At 40.0% G+C, this 19,624-nt stretch overlaps 1 long non-coding RNA gene across 2 annotated transcripts in view; it reads right to left on the reverse strand.

The window, feature by feature from the left end:
* LOC104849230 overlaps positions 1-18,633 on the reverse strand; it is a 53,320-nt gene extending 34,687 nt beyond the window's left edge. Inside the window, exons 1-3 of one of the 2 annotated variants that reach the window (XR_776699.2) lie at positions 18,562-18,633; positions 18,319-18,427; positions 13,351-13,415 (exon numbers count right to left, since the gene is read on the reverse strand). This is a non-coding gene — a long non-coding RNA (uncharacterized LOC104849230). Of the gene's footprint in view, positions 1-13,350; positions 13,416-18,318; positions 18,428-18,561 lie in introns of those variants that run through there. The other variant, XR_776698.2, reaches the window with a different exon arrangement.
* Between the last annotated feature and the right edge of the window lie 991 nt (positions 18,634-19,624).

Here is a 19,624-nt window from a genome sequence, read left to right on the forward strand (position 1 = left end):
GGAATCCAGGTGAAACTCTTCAATATAATAAAAGATATCTACAAAATCCTGCAACTAACATAATAGCTAACAGTGAAACATTGACTTTTTCCTCTTTTATGACCAGGGACAAGAGAAGAATGTCAGCTCTTACTGCATCACCATCTCTACTTAACATTGTACTGGAGGTTCTTACCAGAGTAACTAGGCAAGAAAGAGAAATAAAGTAAATTGAGGTAGGAGAGAGAAGTATAATTTCTATTCACATATAGGCAATTCTAAGGAGTCCACCAAACACCGCAAGAACTAATAAAAATGTTCAGCAAGTTGCAGACTGCAGGATCAACACAGAAATTTCAACAGCACTTCTACACATTTGCCTTGAACAAACTGAGAATGAAACTGAGCACAATTCCATTTAGAATAGCATCAAAAAGAAACAAATACTGAGGAATGAATTTAACCAAGAGGGTGCAAATCTTATACTCTGAAATCTACAAAATGGAGTTGAAAAAAGCTTTTAAAGATCTAAATAAATGAAATACCATCTCTCATTCATAGATCAAAAGACTTCATATTGTTAAAATAGCAATATTCAGTGTAATCCCTACCACAACAGCTAACACTTCTGCAAAAATTGGCAATCTATTCTAAGTCATATGGCATTACAATAGGCCAGGAATAGCCAAAACAATGCTGGAAATAAAGAATAAAGTTAGAGATATTACATATTTTGATTTGAAACTTTACTGCAGAGGAACAATAAATTAAGACAATGTGGATATGGTATAATGAATAGAAGAGATGAATAAAATAAAATTCAAACTTTAGAAATGTGTCAATAGTCAACTGATTTCCACAAGTGTTCAAGACCATTCAATGGGACAATGTGTCTTTTTAATAAGCACCAATTGAAAACTAAGCAACATATGAAAAGAATCAAGTCAGACTTTATCTCCCAGCCTAGTAAAAACTTAACTCAAGTGTATCAGAGAAGACCTAAGTGTAAGAAATAAAACTAGGAAACTCTTGGAAGAAAACATAAGTGAATTTTTACAACCTTGGATTTGCAATGGATTTTTAGCTATGACACCAAAATCATAAGCAACAAAAGAAAAAGTAAATTGAAGTTCAGGAAAATTAAAATTTTTTGTGCTTCAAATAACACTCTGAAGAAATGAAACACGATCCTCAAAATGATAAAATATTTGCAATTCATATATCTGGTACGGCACTTACATCTAGAATATACAAAGAACTCATGCAGCTCAATAATGAAAAGACAAAGATGGGTGAGTTATTTGACATTTCTCCAAAAAGATATATAAATAACAAATAATCACATGAATATTGAACATCTTTAGTCATCAGTGCAAATCAAAGCCATATGATCACACTTCGTATCTACTAAGATAGCTATAATCAAAACATCAAACAATAATGACTGTTGACAAGGGTGTGGGAAATTATCACCCTCATACACTTCTGGAGGGATTTTTAAATGGTAGATCCACTTTGGAGAAAGTCTTGTGGTTCCTGGTCTTAGTCTTCTCAGGCTGCTATAAACAAAATCCCACAGACTGGGTGGCTTAACAAAAATTGTTCATAGTTCTGTAGGCTAGAAAGTTGAAGACTGGGGTGCTAGCAGATTCTAGTCCTCTTGTAGCCTACTTTTCTGGCTTAAAAATGGTCACCGCTTTTCTGTGTCTTCACTCAGGGGTGAAGGAGAGAAGGACAGAAAAATAAGCATTCTGATACCACTTCCTATTCTTACAAGGACTCTAAATCCCATTGTGAGGGATTTCCCTGCATTACTTCAGTTAAACTTATCTCTCAAAAGCCCCAACTCCAGAAACCATCTCATTGAAGGTTAGGGCTTCAATGTATAAATTCTGGAGGGACACAGTTATGTCCACAGCATTGTTAAGGCTACCACATGATCTAGCAAATCCACTCCTAGCTGTATGTTCAAAAGAAACAAGAACACTTCCAGATGGAAACTTACACACAGATGTGCATAGTAGCATTATTCGTAATAGCCAAAAGGGGGAAAATATCCAGACATCCACCAACTGGTAAGTGGAGAGACAACAGGCAGTACAGCCACACAAGGGTGTATTATTTGACCAGGAAAAGTAAGGAAGTACTCAATGTGGATGATCCTTAAAAACATTCAATGTGAAAGAAGCCAGTCATAAAAGATCACTTATTATATGACTCCATTAACATAAAATTTCCAGACTGGGCAAATCTAAGCCCTATTGCTTAAGGCTTGAGGAGTGGGGGTACAGGAAACTGAAAATGAATCATATGAGGTTTTTATGGCTGCATTTTATAAACAAAATTATTGCCTAACATGTCGAATAAGTCAATTCAGTTATCTTCCAAAAAGAATTTTTAATAATATTATGTCTTTAACCTTGTAACTTTCACAAGTGACACTATTTTGGCACACCGTTAACAATGGACATTTTCCCACACACGTATTTTGATCATATTCATCCCTCCAGTACCTTCCCTTATGTCCCACTCCCCTGTGCTCTTCTTCTTCAGTGTCACTTCCACTTTAATGACATCTTTTAAAGACTCACGAAATATTTGCTTCTGGCTTTTTTCACTGAACATAATGATCTTCAGTTCCATGAATCTTCTTGCAAATGACAGAATTTCACTCTTCTTAGGAGCCGAAGAATACTCCACTGTGTGTACCTACCACGTTATCGTCATCCAGCCAGCTGTTGGTAGGCACCCAGGCTGGTTCCACACCTCGGATATTGTTCATTAAGATGCAGTAAGCGTGACGATCCAGGATCCCCACCGTACAATGACTTTCATGTGCGTACACACCACAGAATGGTAGAATGAGGTCATACGATAATTCTATTTTTGAGGTTTTTTTTTTTAGGAACTCTCCTATTTATTCCCTTAGTGGCTATACTAACATTCTCACCAGCAGTGTGGAAGGGGTCCTGTTTCCTGCATCTTCACCAGCATTTATTATTTTGGGTAATCTTGATAGCCACTGTGACTGGGATGAGACGGAGTCTCAGTCTAGCTTTGACTGTTCTGCTTTACAGATAAATAATGCTCTATTATTCACGCAGTGGGTAGGTTTTATAATATGTACATAATATCTTCATACTTCAAATGGATAGATTTTTACAGTACATACATAATAGCTCAAAAAAAATGTAAAAACCTGTAAACTCTAGAACTATCTTTACTGAATTCTCTGGTTATAAAAGTTATACAATTCAGAAGTGGTAATAATAAAAACAATTTTAAGCATCTTTAAAATAAACAAAATGTAACAAACTCAAAAGAAACAAAATAACAAATGCCTGTAAAAATATAAACAATATAAATTGAATAAAAAGGCCCAATGGTCTTGGTGCAAGGAGGAAGAGTAAGAGACAGAGGAGAGACACAGCTGGCTGAACGTAGCTGAGTGGTCGCTTAGCACGTGTGAGGGCTGTGTTCAATTTCCAGCAAGGGGTGTGGAGGAGGAAGGGAGAGAGGGAGGCAGAGGGAGTGAGGGAGCCTCTCCTGGCTGTGGAACTGGCCTCTCTGCCGCTATCAGTTCATGTCCTAAGTGCTCGATTCCCTAACAGCCATGGTTACCGCCTCCCAAGGACTCGTTGCTCTTTTATTTTTTTCATTTCAGGCCATCAAATCAGCTTTTTGAAATCCATGATTCCATACTACTAAATGTATACTGATTTTATAGAAAAAAGAGTGTTGTCTTACCCTAAAAATCTAATCACTCTTCTGTTTATCTTCCTTTACCATCTAGAGATTCACCACTTGTTTTAGTATTTTTTTCTTTCTCATTTGGTCCTGCAGGGTACTGTGACCATATTTTTGCAGTCCTCTGTGAGGATAATTTTAAGGTATGTTTTTCAAAATTCAAAATTTAACATGATTATTAAATAACCTTATATTTATATAAAATCATTATAAATCTAGACAGTAATGACCATATAAACATTTTTGTGATAGTAAAATAAAACCCCAAAGAGAAATCTTACACTGAAGGAGAGAACAAATATTAAAATAAAGCTTCAACTCAGAAAGTCACATGGTTTGTCTTTTTTTCAAGCAGAAAAAGCTCATTTTGAGTCAGATTATAAACCTCTGCATGAAGCACAGTTCCTTACAAGGCACACTTCGCCGCCTTTGGACATTTACAAAGAACCTTTCAAACAGAAACCACTGTTGTACATGTGCTCCGCCACTGAGGGAGTTGCCTTGGGTTTGTTCCTGGCCTTCCTGTCTCCAATTACAAAAAACACATCCATTCCTCCACTCATATATGTAAATGCTATCGGACTTACGTCTGCTGTAGTGGCCTGATTCTAAAAAGGAAGTGATAAGCATTGCTCTGACCAGAATCGTGACAATCAAACCAACTGCATATTATTGACAAAAATACTAATGCCCATCAAACTTGAAGAATATATACAGGAAGAAAGAAGAAATCCAATACAGATGTTTCCAATAAAAAGCACTTTAATGAGGGAGATACTAAGAAAGTTGTGGAAGATATCAAGGTAACTAGCAAGGGATGTTGAGGTACCCTGACCTGGATCAGTGAGAGACTGTTGACACCAGCAGGGCAGAAAGAGCAGAGGGATGAAAATGTGCTATTGGAATCCTGTGAGAACATCCCCTGAGAGGACAGGGTCACTCTGCAGGAGCCGTCATCAATAAGGGATGCAGACCCTGCCCAAGACAAGGGAGGGGTGGAGAGAAAGCATCCCAGATCGCTCTCTTTCCTCTCCTTTTTAATTTCCAGGCAATGCCACTATTCATCAAATCTAGGAGAATGTTGCCAACCCCAGTGTCTGGGAAATAAAGTCCACACAGGTCAGCTGCAATACACCCAAGGCCAGAGGCCAGGGCTGAGGATTCATCTGTGGAGACAAACGTGTAGCAACTCAGCCTAGGTACTAGGAAAGGAGAATCCAAGAATCTCACAAAACATTCTTGAACCACTTATCTAAAACCCATATGTAGCTGCTAGTTTTTAACTCTTCTGCGAAAACACCCTAGTAGTCTGCAAGAAGTGTTTCTTCTGATGAGTAGAGTCATTTCCCTCTGCTATGTCCCCAGCATTTCACCTTTGATGAAGACTCAATATCCTGAATATCCCTAGACTCTGTGTTGTAATTTTCCAGGAAGAAATCCAGAAGCTGAGAAAAACAAATTGGCATTTCCTTCACGGGTTCTGGGGTGAATATTGGAGTGCCTCATCATCCCAAGGAAGTCTACTTGTTGACAACCAGCTGAGGCAGGGCATTGCTGTGGGCCAGAAGCAAAGCAGCCCATGCTGTGATCTGTTTATATCAAGGGCCTACACTCTGTCCTTTTTCCTCGAGGTTATTGCCTCTACCTAAAATAACCATTCCTGACATCCATACCTCAAAAGACAGGGCCGGCTGGTCATTACTTTAGAACTGTCACAGTAACTAAGGCTGTATTACCGGATGGCACAGATGTCATCACAGAATAGATTCAGATCCCTCTAGCACTTCCATCCTTCTTGATATAGCAAGGTAAGCACTTGCAAAGTGCATCTTTACCTGGGTGTCACACATGGCAGCATCTCTGTGACTTCATCAGTAGGGTCACAGCAGGAAGACCAAGGCGATGACTCCAAAGCGATTTAAAGGCGGGACAATTTCAGAGACATAAGCAGTGTCGAACTGTACTGCTGAGAGATACTGAAGCTGCAGAACTTTGGATCGTGAAATGTTGCTGCTACCCTTAAGGCAGAGGGGGGAAGGGTGACGGTGGCTCATGTGACCAGCGTGTGAGCTGGCCGAGGAGGAGCTGCTAGGCACCAGCCATAGTCATGGAGGGACAGAGCTATTTTCAAACACGACATGCAGGACCAGAAAGTGGAGGTCAAATTCCCACTCTCTTTCTTGCGCCTCTTGTCTGGCCGATCCCTTCCATGGGTCACACTTCGCTCTCAGCCAGTGGAGAAGGCCTTTGTGTGGCCCTTGAGTGGCACGAACCACAGAGATTTGCCTGCCTGCACTCACACAGGGGCACGAGAAGGCAGGAGAGGGGGTGCACCGTGAAATGGAAAATAACCATTTGCCTCCATAAATAACTCAGTCTCCTTTATCACTGGAAAATATGAAGCGATGCCTGGATGTGAAACCTTTCCAAGGGGACTCAATAACTGACTTGCCAAAACATCTTCTGTAGGGTTCCTACATCTCAGTGGTACTGCTGCCTGCCTCGCAAGTGCAAGATCCTGAGCTCGATCCCCAGTCCCCCCCAAAAAAAAAAATCTTCCTACTTTCCTACTCACCTAACAAATGCCCAGTCAAACCTGAAAACCATATTATACTTTCCATGTTAGGGCTAACAGCATGTGTGAGCACAGAAACATCAGGGATACAATCTATTTGACTGAAGCTCCTGCATTAAATAGTCAGAAATTGTATGGCTTCCATCTTTTTCTTCTTGCCCCACTCTGTCAAAACTCTTCATAGTAACTCAGCTTTATCCCCTGAACTAACGTAGAGCATATTATTTTGAAAGAGTGGGATTGTTATTTATGGAAATTACTTCCAATACAAATTGAGCACTGTGATTTGGCATCAAAGCACGTTGGCTAGGGACCTTCTATGTCACTTTTTCCTCACTGTTTCAGTGTGCATAAAATTGTACGTCTCCTTTCTACTCTGGCTTCATCGCATCTGTCACATCACAAATGCTATGATCAATCACAGTACGTCCCTGTGCTCAAGTGCATTGCTGTTCTAAATTTGGCATGTTAACTGCTTTCTCATTTTACATTGTGAATAGTAAAATTGGTTATAGACTCAAAAAATAAGCCATATTAGCAAACTGTAATTTTACATTGCAAATGAAAATTTCAAAAGGAAAGTTTCATTGGATTGTAGCCTTTGCGAGGGCAGTTTCCCCCCAGTTTAATATTCGGATACCATGGTTGCCAGGCCTTTTCTACTCTGACTGTTAGATCTACATCTAATAAGACTAACTCTTCCTTTGATATTATTTTGAAGCAAGCTATTTACACAGTAGTAGCTATAATGACTCCAGAGACTTTAAGCTTCTTGATATTTTTATTAACATTGTAACATCTAGGACTAAAAGTAAAATATATTTTACATTTTAAATATTTATTTAGGTTGGTGATTTTATAATCTCATGTGCCTTCAGATAAAAAAAGTTAGAAATAGTAATTTAAACATATCTTGCCTTACAACACAATGAACTTGTTAGATGGCTTCCCCTTCCAGATGAGTTCACATTCACCCTTACACTCTCCAGAAACCCCATCATCTAATGTATATACAGGTACAGTTCAGCACTTCCTGTATGAAAAGGGCTACGTGCCTATAATCTCAACACTTGGGGAGGCTGAGGCTGGAGGATCGCGAGTTAGAGCCCAGCCTGTGCAATTTAGGGATTTAGCAAGACACTATCTCAAAATAAAAAATTTAAGAGGGCTGCTGCGTGTGACTCAGAGTGAAGGCCCTGTGTTCAATCCTCAGCACTGGGTTAATAAAAAGAAAAAAAAAACCCTCATCCAACCAGGTCTTTGCTTTGTTTAACCCTACTGATGGCTCTTCATGCTACTCAGAGCAAAATCAGCGTGTGAGCCCTTGTGTGATTTGACCCTGCATCATTTCTTTGACTTCATCTACAATTCTTCCCTCCCTACTCACATCATTCCAGCATAGCCACTTCCTAGCTATTCCTGGAACATTCCAGGCATATTTCCGCCTCTGCCTCATCACTCCCTCTGCTCAGAATGAGAGTCCTCCTTGGGTTGCTTATTCCTGTGCTCTGAACCTCTTGTCTACAGCTACCCTCTCAGTAGGACCCATTCTGCTCCTTTTATTTAGCTTGCAGTCATTAACCTCCCTTCTCTGCCAGTAATGACAATCCTCTTTACACTAGTCAATTTTCTCATACTATTATCACCTGTAAAATTTTAATATTTAATATTTATTGTGCTTACTGTTGTTGCCCCCCACCCCATACACATAAGAATATAATTTTCCCATGGGCAGGGATTGCTGTCTGGTTCTGTTCTTTTGTTGTTGTTGTTGTTGTTAATCACCATTTCCCAAAGCAGCTCACAGATTTGTTATGTGCAATAACTTGAAATGAATGAAACGGATGAACCCCAAAGTTAACTTCCATCTTCAAAGAGAAATTCAACAGTGACCTGCAAAACTCCAGAGGCCCTGATTAGGATCCAGTACTAATTATCCTAATCACTGGCTCATTGATCTATAAATATATGTGAAACCACTGGTCATTTTGTAGAAATATAGCAGCCTGAAAGATGACAACCAGATGGGACAAGCAATTAAAATGATCCCTAAAAAAATACAGACAATTTAGAAAAAGGCTACAATAAACTATGAACCTTAGCTTTGAGGACTTTCACATCTATAAAAGAACAGGCTACTATACCAAAAAAAAAAAAAATCATCTGGAGAATTAGAAAATCCTCTTGAAATTTAAAAATGAACTTGCAAAAATTTAAAGATATATCTATATCTACATCTATATCTATATCTATAGCTATCTATATCTATATCTATATCTATATCTATATCATGCCATAGAGGATACTCCAATACTTTTGGTAATTTGGAAATTCATCTTGAGCAATTTTTTTAAATTTAAGGAGAAAACAAGATAGAAAGTATGCTAGTGAGCACAAGAGAAAGAAAAGATGGATCAGAAGGTACAATGCTTGTTAGAAGGATCAGGAGAAAAATCCCTAAGCCAAAGATGGACTTGAGCTAAAATGCCCACCAAGCACCACAAGAAGAGACTGCAGTAAACAGCAGAGATTCAATAACCAAAGAAAAAACAACAAAAAAATTTCTTGAGCTGAGGATGCACTTGATTTATTAAGAGTAAATGCTCACCAAATCCCTGGATGGGAATATTAATGGGAAATACATATAAATAACTGCTGCTCAAAATTCCATAAAGAGAAAAAATCTAATTTTCTAGAAATAATTTTCTAGATGAGAAAGAGATTCAGGCTAGCGTAGGATGTTGCAGCTGCAATTATAAGTACTAAGAAATAATCACAACTCTTGAAAGCAAACAAGAGATGTCCACAAATATGTAGATTCTTCTATGCTACGAGATAAAAGTAATCAGTAAAATAATCGTTGCCTTGTTTGACATAAACCACATTAAATCGCGTTAATGATTTACATCCTCCTTGGAAATATATTTTTTCTCCTCTGGTATAAAAATTCTTAATCATCTTGGGCTTTTTTGTGAGTGATAGTGTCATAATACAAAGTGTTAGGCAGAAACTCCAAAAGGACATTGAGAACTACAACTAAATCTTAGAATATTCTTTTTTTTTTTTTTTTTTTTTTTTTTGTATTGGGGATCGAGCTCGGGTCCTTGCACTTGTGAAGCAGCCACTGGACTCACTGAGCTAAATCCCCAGCCCATAAATCTTAGAATACTCTTAAAATATAACTGTGTCATATACATGCAATCAGATACAATAAGATTAACAATTGCTAGCAAGTCTTATAAGTAATCTAAAACAAAATCTATATATTTAGGAAATGGAAGCATGATGTGGAAAAGTGTAACTGCACTTGAAGGAATGAAATATATATATATTATATATAATATATATCAACTCTTGTGAGTATTTCCCTTGGATTTTTTATTTTTCACCTCTCAAGATAATCCCACTGTCTTAGGGAGCACCTTACCTTATTCATTAATAATAAAACAAAAGACACAGTTAATAGTTATGGTAACTGATAGTTCGGCTTTTGTGACTAATGTACCCTACCCTATTTTATATCCCGCAAGTTGTCAATGTTTCTGAGACATATCATTATCCCATTATTTCTGTCAATTTATGGCTTTAATGAAATGAATACTGGTGAGAAAATTCAGAAAATATATCATTACACAATATAAATTTTATATCACGAATATTGACATACTACTAGAAATGATACTGGTGGGGGAAAAAAAATCTGTAGGAAACCGGAACAAGTAAAATTCAAGAAAAAAACACTTACATTTCCCACATGTCAAATATATAAATAAGATGACATATGAATATTGTATTCTATTGTCTTACTATTAGGAGTACAACTTGAACAAAACATATCTCATGTATCACATTCAATAACTTATTTAATTTCACAATACACATACATATGTGCACATATACTATAAACACCACACTATATTCTATAATTGTAATTCAGGAGAATTGTAATTTTTTAAAATTACAAACACACACATACACCATGTATGCAAAGTGGAAATGGTTACATGCATACAATATTTCCAGGCATCCACATGTAAGTGATGGGTGAAAGAAGCAATTGTTTTACAGGTGCAGTCCAGACATGTAGGTGGAAGGGATATTATAAAGCTAATGTTTCTGAGAAAAAGTAATGTGCAGAATATCCTTCTGTCCTCACCCCTCCTGGGATCATTTTAGGTAGACAACCTAAACATCAATCCCAGCTTCCTTTCTCTCTAGATTGTTAAGTGTTTCCTGGTGCTACACCACTTCTTTGAACCAATATTCAGGTAAGACCCTCATGCTTCTCGACAGTTTTGTCTGATCACTGAATTCCCACAGAGTTTACCCTTTGTTGTCTCTCCATTAGAAAGTAAGTCTAACATCAGTACCGGTGACAGTTGTCGTCCCTATCAGATCTCTTTCACTATCTTGCCAGGTAGGGGACAGGTCACCAGGTGTACATTTCCTATTCTACATTGTTTTAAAGATTTCTTAGCATGTAACAAATACTTTCATATCTTTTAGCTTCTCCAGTAGCACTAAACCTCTTGAGATTTCTTTGAAAGAGGTAGTCTCAGATAAAATCTGTTCTTTCAGTGTCTTCAACAAAAGAAGTGAAAATAATTAGATGACGAATATCATAAAGTTTCCCTGGTAATATCACATGCAATGCTCAAGTTCTATGAACATTCTGTTCCGATCCACACATGCCATCTGCTTTCCTTTGGGGTCAGCAGCTAAAAGCAGAAGAGCTCATAATTTATCTTTCAGACTATTCTGTTCAGTTGCATTAAATTTTGATGGAAGTTGGACAAATTACAAAGATAATCAGAAAGAATATCCTTCCTCCCTTTGTTACTCCCCCCAAGATAAACATTACAAACACGCTTTATATTTTGAAAACAAATATTTCTTCATAGCCCACTGTATTAGTCAGCTTTGTAGCTCGTAACAGATATATACTTGAGAAAAATCAACTTATAAGGAGGAAAGAGGTTTCCACCCATGTTTGCTTAGTCTTGCTGTTTTGGGTCCGTGGTGAAACAGAACTTCACCGCAAGAGCACATGGGGGTGGAGTTGCTCACCTGAGGATTTCTGGGAGAGACAGAAGGGAAGAGGAGGGGAAGGGAGGGATGGAAAAGGGAGGAAGGGCCATGTCCCAAAGGTCCTTTAAGGACCCAACCTCAGTGACCCAAGCTCCGTCTATCAGGCCATGAGGCCTAAGGCTCCAGTACCTCCCAATAGAGCCAGCCAGGGCTGGGCCTCTAGAAAATGTTTAGATCCAAACCACAACACCCATGTTCCACGTGCTTGTCTGGGGTGTTCAGAGAAGTGCTGATGTTTCTTACTGAGGGCGTAACTTGACCTTCGGGAAGAAAACAGATTGTGGAAATGTTAGATATGGAAACCATTTTTTTTAATCTAAGGTGTCCCTTTGTCCAGGAACAAGAGAAGCAGACAAAGAGAGCCTGCGGCATGGAGAAGGAGCTGGTTTAGCAGGCAACAAGGGATCGATCCACTTTTCTTTCTGCGTTTGTAAGTTTCCCCAGAGACACACTTCTCTCACTGAACAGTTGTGGAGCACCAAATGTGGCTCAGATATTGCACATACTCAAGATACTCTGAGAGCAGAGCCAGAAGTTGTGCCCTCCTCAAGATCACTGGTGCCCAAGACAAAAGAGGGCTCTGACAGAATGCTTTTCAGGAAGCAGTGGAGGCGTGACCATCACCATGAGACACTCAGCTTTCGTAGGGAAGCCCATCGGAACGGGCTTACTGGCTAGAAACAGTAAAAAGACTGAAAAACAAAAATTGAAAACCTCTCTCTCTCTCTCTCTCTCTCTCTCTCTCTCTCTCTCTCTGTCTCAAAGCTGCTTGTCTGATGATTTCTGTGAAGTTCTAGCACATCCCAGAAACTACAGGGAAACAAGTTTTCCATGAGGGCCATAAATTGAGTAACCTTGAACTAAAGAAAACTGCCAAGTTTCCAAAAGTTACACATATTTCTAAGCTTTATCTAAAATTCTAGTCATACTATGAGGCCACTTAGAAAATAAAATAACTTATGCTTGATGTTATGGTTGCCTAGTATTTCCAAGAACAGTCAGAGACAAGGCTCAATTTAAAAAGAAAACAAATATATGAAGAGAACCCACTTCTATTTAGCTTTAAGCTGCTTTAAAGATAAGCCTTGCTCGCAAGGTATGAAGTTCGGGGCCATGTTTTATCTTCTGGAGCATTGTGAGTGTACTGGTCAGAGGCGTCAGCACATGGTCCTGCATGAGCCTGGATTTTGCCTGTCCCCTCCACATTCCAACATATGTAGTTATGAAGGCAAGGTCCACATCTGTCTTGGTCACCACTGTGTGTCCCAGAGCCTGACACAGTGCCTAGCAAATACAAGGTACAGTACTCATAAAGATTCCTGAATAAGTGAAACACATCAAATAATGTGTGTTCTTAATTTGGAAAATGTACTGCATTATGAGTAAACATCTTACTCAAATAAAGCTGATGTTCTTCATCAACACCTCAGAGTTTATTTTCATTATTATAGTGATGAAATATTAAAGTTAAGGTGGCTAATGTCAAGAATACAGGACTGAAGTCAAACTTTCTAAATTGAATCTGGTTCCATCTGTAACTTCTAGTTGATTATTCTCCGTTACTTCTGGCTTGAGTACTTACAAGCATAAAATAGGAAAATTAATGTGCTTAGCCCAAAACCAGAAATAGCTGCTATTTTTGTTTGCAATGCTAATTTCATTAGTAAAATAAAGCATGTGATAAGGTAGGGTCCTACCCACCCTCCAGGAAACCAGACCTTTGGCCCACACCAATGGCGGCTGCCTGAATGTTTTTTGCTTTTGGATGTTTGAGTCTGTGCCCAAAATTCGACACACTACTTCTTATTGTCTGCTGGGTGAAGAGGCAACAGACTTCAGTGTCCTCTAGCTGGCCACACCAGAATCTCTGCACAGTGCAGCTACAGAAACACAGAAGGAACAAGCAGTATTGATCAACTTTAATTGAACACTAAAACCCTGTGCAATAAGCAACATACTTTCCTTCAGAGTTGGCGCCTGTGAAGCAGGTGCAGATTTTCCACCCTGTATTTTAACAATTTGACATCTGAAAAATATACACAATGTATCTAGTGTTGTTTAATACAGCAAAGACAATGTTAAAACTAAATATCTACCGTTTGATTAGATTAAACATAGAATAAAGCCACTCTTTGCTGGATGCTAAGGATTTTTCATTGATTTGTCAAACTCTTAAATAGAATTTTAACATTAATAATGAGAAAGTGTTTGTTTTCCTAATTAGAAATGCATTTTAAAACTATTTAAATGAATCAACATAAATAAGCAAAATAGCAGGGTTTCCTAAAGGGCTTCCGGGCTTCTACCAAAATAGTAACTTACAGATGTTAGTATATTTTATTTGTGTAACATTATCAAATTTAAACGATTAATAACTATATGGATGGTCTTTTCTAATATACAGCCCAATCTGGAAGCCAGATTTGATTTATAGGACAAGATTTTCACTTACCCTACAAAATTTTTACTGTAGCACAGTAAAATTGTTCTTTGGATAAGTGAAAATACAACTGATGGCCAAATGTAAATAGATGAGAAAACCATTGAACAGTGTCATTAAAAACCTCACACATTTTGTTTAAGGGGAAAAAAACAATGAATCGGCAGCCTTGGTAAACATGAAATTTCAAAAAGGACATCGTGGGCCACAATTCCCTTTGTGTGAATCAGAGAAACCATCACACTAAGCTAGTTCTTGAATAGGCTTAGGAAACAGCAGAATGGTATTTTGCATTCTTCCTTTCAATTTCTCATTCATTCAAGACCTTCCTGTTCTGTCCTGCTTGTGACAAAACCCACTTTCAGGAAAGCATTAGATACCTGTCACGTACAGGTTGACAGGAACTTAATTCATTGTTCCTTGTCCCAGGTGAGATTTAACTTGGATAATCTCCTGCAGTAGGGTTTTGGTAACCTGGCTCCAGAGGGATGTCTTCAGGGAAAACTGGTCAGGACTACTAGCAAACTCCGTGCAACTAGCTTAGAGTACAGCAGTGCAGGTACTGATGCTATGTCTGAAGTGGGTATGTGTAACTGACTTTTAGTTATGCATTTTTAAAAGATAGGCTAACAAGGGACAGGGATTTAGCTCAGTGGTGCCGCCACCTGCCTCACAAGTGCAAGGTCCTGAGTTCGATCCTTGGAACCAAAAAAAAAAAAAAAAATCATTGAACAGCCTTGGCTTTGGTGTACTGACAACCTGCTATGAAAAAAAGTAGTTCTCTAATTACCTGTCTGGCCCCTGCAAGTAATATTGTGTGATTTGATTTAACATCTAGTCACTTCCAGCTGAGAAAAGCCGGTGAGAACCATGTCTGGCTAGCTCCATGGCAGAGAAGGTCCAATGCCTGTGTTTACAGCCCACTCCTAGAGAAGTGTGCCCTGCACTAATCTGCTCCTCTGAATTCTCCAGATATAGAGAGAGCTCCTTCTCTGCCAACCAAGACCTCTTTTGCAAGTGCACTCATGCAGGAGGATTCTGTCTGCATAGAGAATCTGAAAGAGTTGAGATTGACAGTTCAGACCAGCTTCTTCTGAAGGACTCACAGAACACTTATTTATGTTTCATTGTACTCAGTGAAACTATGGTTTCTTGCAAAGCCTCATGCATTTAAAAAAAAACTGCCTGTTTTCTATATCTTCAACTATTATATGATGAAAATGATGGAATGAAAATCTTTGGTCCTATCAAAGGAATTCCTGACAAAAAACAGGTAAGGAAATATTTTGAAGTTTCTGGGGACCATCGAAAATTCATGAAGCAATCATCAGAGAGCAGTTCATCCCAGCAATAAGCAGAAGCCATTCTGGGGCCAAACTGAAAGGTTTTCTGTCTTAAAATAGGGAGGAGAGCTTTTCCTGCTCAGCAAGGCATAGAGGTTCATGTTCTATGTGACTAGATCGCTATGTTGGGAGCTCAAAAAATACGATGGACTTCTCCTGACACCAATATTTTCTCTTTTATAATATAAATTAATCTAGGCTAGGGATGCAGCTCAGTGGTCAAGCACAGGCTCAGGACACAGGAGGCCCTGAATTTAATCCTCGGCACTAAATAAATAATAAGACATATTAAATAAAATACAAATTAATACAGACTCAGTACAAAGGCTTCCATGTCCTCATCTTTTAGTGACTCATACCACCCCCTGAAAAAAGCGGTTGAATTTTCAAATTGTAGGTAGCTTATTTTGTAAGTTCATATGTGACCCATCACAAAGTACCCAATGATCAGTTTTGAGTCAATCATCCAAGTATTAATTTAGTGTGTAATATGTCTAATAACTGTGCTAGATACTAGGAATGCAGTGGTACAGTTGACAGAAGAGGCAGTTTTTAATCCTGCACAGTGAGCGAAGATATGAATCCCCCTTGCACCAAAACCAGCCTGGTCCAGGTAGCCAGTGGCCAATGCTGGGCTGCTGTGACCTCACTGCATCCTTTGACAGTCGAGTGTCCCTTTCCTTGGGTTGACAGAGCTTCTCATTCCCTGCGTGACCTCCCTAACATCTGCCAATGGGGTCTTCAGAGTCCTGCATCTGTCCTCTACTCTAATCCTGTCTCAGTCACTTTCACCTTCACTGGACACAACACCCAGTACCCACAACTTAAAGGAGAGATTCATTTGGGCTCACAGTTTTTAGAGGATTCAGTCCATGGTTGGCTGACCCCCAGGCAGAAAGGGTCTAGCAGAGGACAGCTGCTCATCCCACGGCAGCCAGGAAGCGGAGAGCAAAGGAGGAGCCAGGGAGGGAGATAGAACCCAGGTCAACCTCTAGGCTGGCGACTTATCGGGCCCCCCTCCTAGCTGCAAGTCAGCTATAGTGTCCCCCAGATCCAATCAGTTTCCACACATGTTAGCATTGGGGGGACATTTTAAATCTAAATTATAATAAATCCATGTTCCCCTCATGGTAAACTCTTCTGCATGCAGGCTTTAAAAACTTTCAACATCCTGAAAACTACGGTTCTAGTTCAGACTTCCTCTCTGATTGCATTGCATATATATGCAACTTTGAGTTCTGGACATCATGAACATAACACAGAAGACATTACAAACTTAACACATCTAAAACCAAGCTCTCATTCTTCCCAGGAAGGTTTTCTCTACCTCAGGCTTTCTCCTCTTGGCTACTCAAGATTTCATCCTTTTTCCTGCTCAGGCCCAACTCCTTGGAACTCTTCTGGATTCCAATCGGTCTTACATACCCCACACTCACTCCACTCAGAGTGCCGTTGGCTCTTCCTCCAAACCATAACCAGGTTACAACCATTCTCACCAACACACTTAGAAACCACAATCATCCCTTGCCTGAATGGCTGAAATGGTCCCAGATGACCTCCCACACTCTCTCTGCTTCTCCTTTAGTCAATTCTTAACATATTAGACACAGTGGTTTTTAAAACTTGCCTCAAAATAGTATCCCTTCTACTACAACGCTCAAAGGGGCTGGTCCAGCACATGCTCCAGGGCCCGAGAGGCTCTATGCAGTTTCCTTTATCACCTCTTCCACTTCATTTCCCAGGGCTCTCCCTTGTTAACAAGTGTATCCTTAGGAATATTCTTAAGAATATCCCCCAATCCTACCCCCAGGGAGCAAGGTCCTGCCTCAGGGCTGTTGACCTGGCTAGAACCATCTTCCCCAAATATCTGCTAATGCCATTACCTCCTTCGGATTTTACACAAATGTTAATATTTAATGAGCCTTTCCTGAGCATTATATGTAAAATTCCAGCCCCTCTCAGCCAGTAGGATTTTTGATGTCTCCTTTTTCTGCCTTAATTTTCTCCATAATTCTTACTAGCATCTGACCTCTTCATATTTGTATGTTCAACTTACTTACTGTCTTTATATTTGTTGAAGAATAACTACTATTGGGGCAGGAATTTTTGTTGCTTCATTTATTGATTGTTACCTCAATGCCTAAAATTATATCTGGCACAGAGTAGATGCTCAATAAATGTATGCTAAATAAACAAGCAAATCGTCAGACAATATTTTGTCATTGAAATGGTTATGAGAGTTCAATACTGAGGATGCTAATTTAGTCAAGAGAAATGGGAAGTTTTCACTGAGACACTACAAGTCTAGGATGGATGACTGTGACGAACTAGCCAGGAAGAGACCCTGAGGTGCAACTGGCACTGTCCCATGATGGTGGACATGGGGCCAGAATCATGTGATCTAGCCCCAAAGAGAATGGCTGCTGCTGCAGACATGTGCACAACAGAGCATGGTCCCTTGTACTTCTCTGAACGGATGCACCAGCACCAGCCCCCAGCTTCACAGGGCACAGGACCCATGGGGTATTTTGGATTTTGTCAAAGGCAGAGTTAGAAGTCAATTAAAACATTTAAGTGGAGAACTGGCATGGTTAGATCACCAATTCTGAAAGCTGACTTGTTCTCCGACGTGGAGAAATGACTGAATGGGAAGCAGGACTACTTAGGAGTCCCTGTTCTCATGGGACATAAATCTCCATGGAGAGACAAGGAGTAAAAAAATAAACAAATGTCGTATTTCATCAATGTGAGGCACTCATTCCCCCCCCCACACATTTAAAAATTTATAAAGTTAAGGTATGGGTCAAAACTCATATTTGCTTAGACAGGGATAAAATGTGCTCAAGCAGAGCGTAGCAGGTAAGCCGTTGCTATGGTATAAGAAAAACAGGACAGACAACATGATAAAGAGAGACTCTAAGAACATTGGGTTGGGTGAGTAGGCCAGGCCTATTAGAGTGGTGGCTATTAACCTGACGCTTAAGGGAACAAAAGCAGCCCTCCATGAGAGCGTGAGAGGGTGTAGAAGGGGAACAGACTAAGCAGAGAGAACACTAGGTATTAGGATTCAGAAGAGGACTTAGTTTGATGCACATGTCAGCTGGCAATCACCACCTCACAAGCTACCTCAAAACCCGATGACTTACCACAACAGTCATCTATCTGTCACATTCCCTTGGGGCAGCAGTTTGGGTGAACGTCAACTGTCGTGGCTCAGCCCGCAGTAGCAGGGCTCAGGACATGTCCAGAATCTGGCTAAAGATTGATAGAAACAAAGAAGGAAACTGAGGCACATGTTACTCAAATAAAAACAGGGTATATTTCGGGCTTCTTCTACAAGCAGGAAAGGGGGCTCCCAACTGTGCACTCTCTATGAAGGCTCCACGTACATCATGTGTTTTCCCCCCTCGGAGGTCAAGGCAGCTCAGGTGAACAAGCCAGTGGGAGGGACAGTGGGAGGGATGCAGAGAAGGGTGACTCACTGAGTTCCCCATGACAACAATCTCCATGGAGAATCTGAGGAACCGGATATAACCAGCCAAGGACAGAGGGTGAAAGACCATAAGTACAGAGGTAGGTAAGCAGAGAATGGTTCATGGAGGTCCCAGAAAGTTTGTCTTCTAAGAGAATGGAGTTTTACATAGGCAAATAATTTAATTTGGTTTGCATAGTTCAGAATGCCTACTTCTCATTCAAACCATCTATGTGTACTGTAATAGGAAAGAAGTTATGCTGGAGGGTCACTTAAGAGATGACTCGACCAGTGGACTGGAGAGGAGACAACTATGCTGTGGTCAAGGGTGGTGGCAGCAAGATATGAAGGAGCACATGAGCAAAAGACACTCAGGAGACATCACTCTGGTGAAGATCGGGGGTTAAGGGAATCAAGGATCTTTATCTCTGTCCAGAAGGGGTGCTGATTTCCCTTACAGGGCACTCAGGGCCAGGCAGGGTCTTACTTACACTCCACACTCCATCTATTTGTTAAATAAACAAATACATTAACAAAGTGATCTTTTGCTTGATTTTAGTTCTAATTATAATCACCTAGACAGAGATGGGGCTGTCAACGAATTCTGGCTTTTCACCTCACTCTGGATTGTTACTGCTATTGTCACTGTGGTGCTACTGCTAGACAGCAAATGACCCAAAATGGGACAGTTGGCAACCACAAGCATTTATTTCCTGACAGTTAGGAATCAGGAGGAACCAGCTGGGTGGCTATAACTCACGGCCCCTCGTGAGGCTGAGGACAAGATGGCGCCCAGGGCTGCTGCTGCCCCACAGATCCACTGAAGCTGGAGAGTCCGGGAAGTGGCTCACTCATGGCCCCAAGCTGGTGTTCACTGCTGGTGGAGACCTCTCCACATGCAGCCGCAGCATCCTCCGAGCATAGCAGGTGGCAGCAAATGCTGTGTGCTCTGCATGACCAACCCTGGGAGTCACACAGAA

Source organism: Fukomys damarensis, unplaced genomic scaffold (genome assembly GCF_012274545.1).
Source record: "Fukomys damarensis isolate Sample0158 unplaced genomic scaffold, DMR_v1.0_HiC HiC_scaffold_19, whole genome shotgun sequence".
NCBI lineage: Eukaryota > Metazoa > Chordata > Mammalia > Rodentia > Bathyergidae > Fukomys > Fukomys damarensis.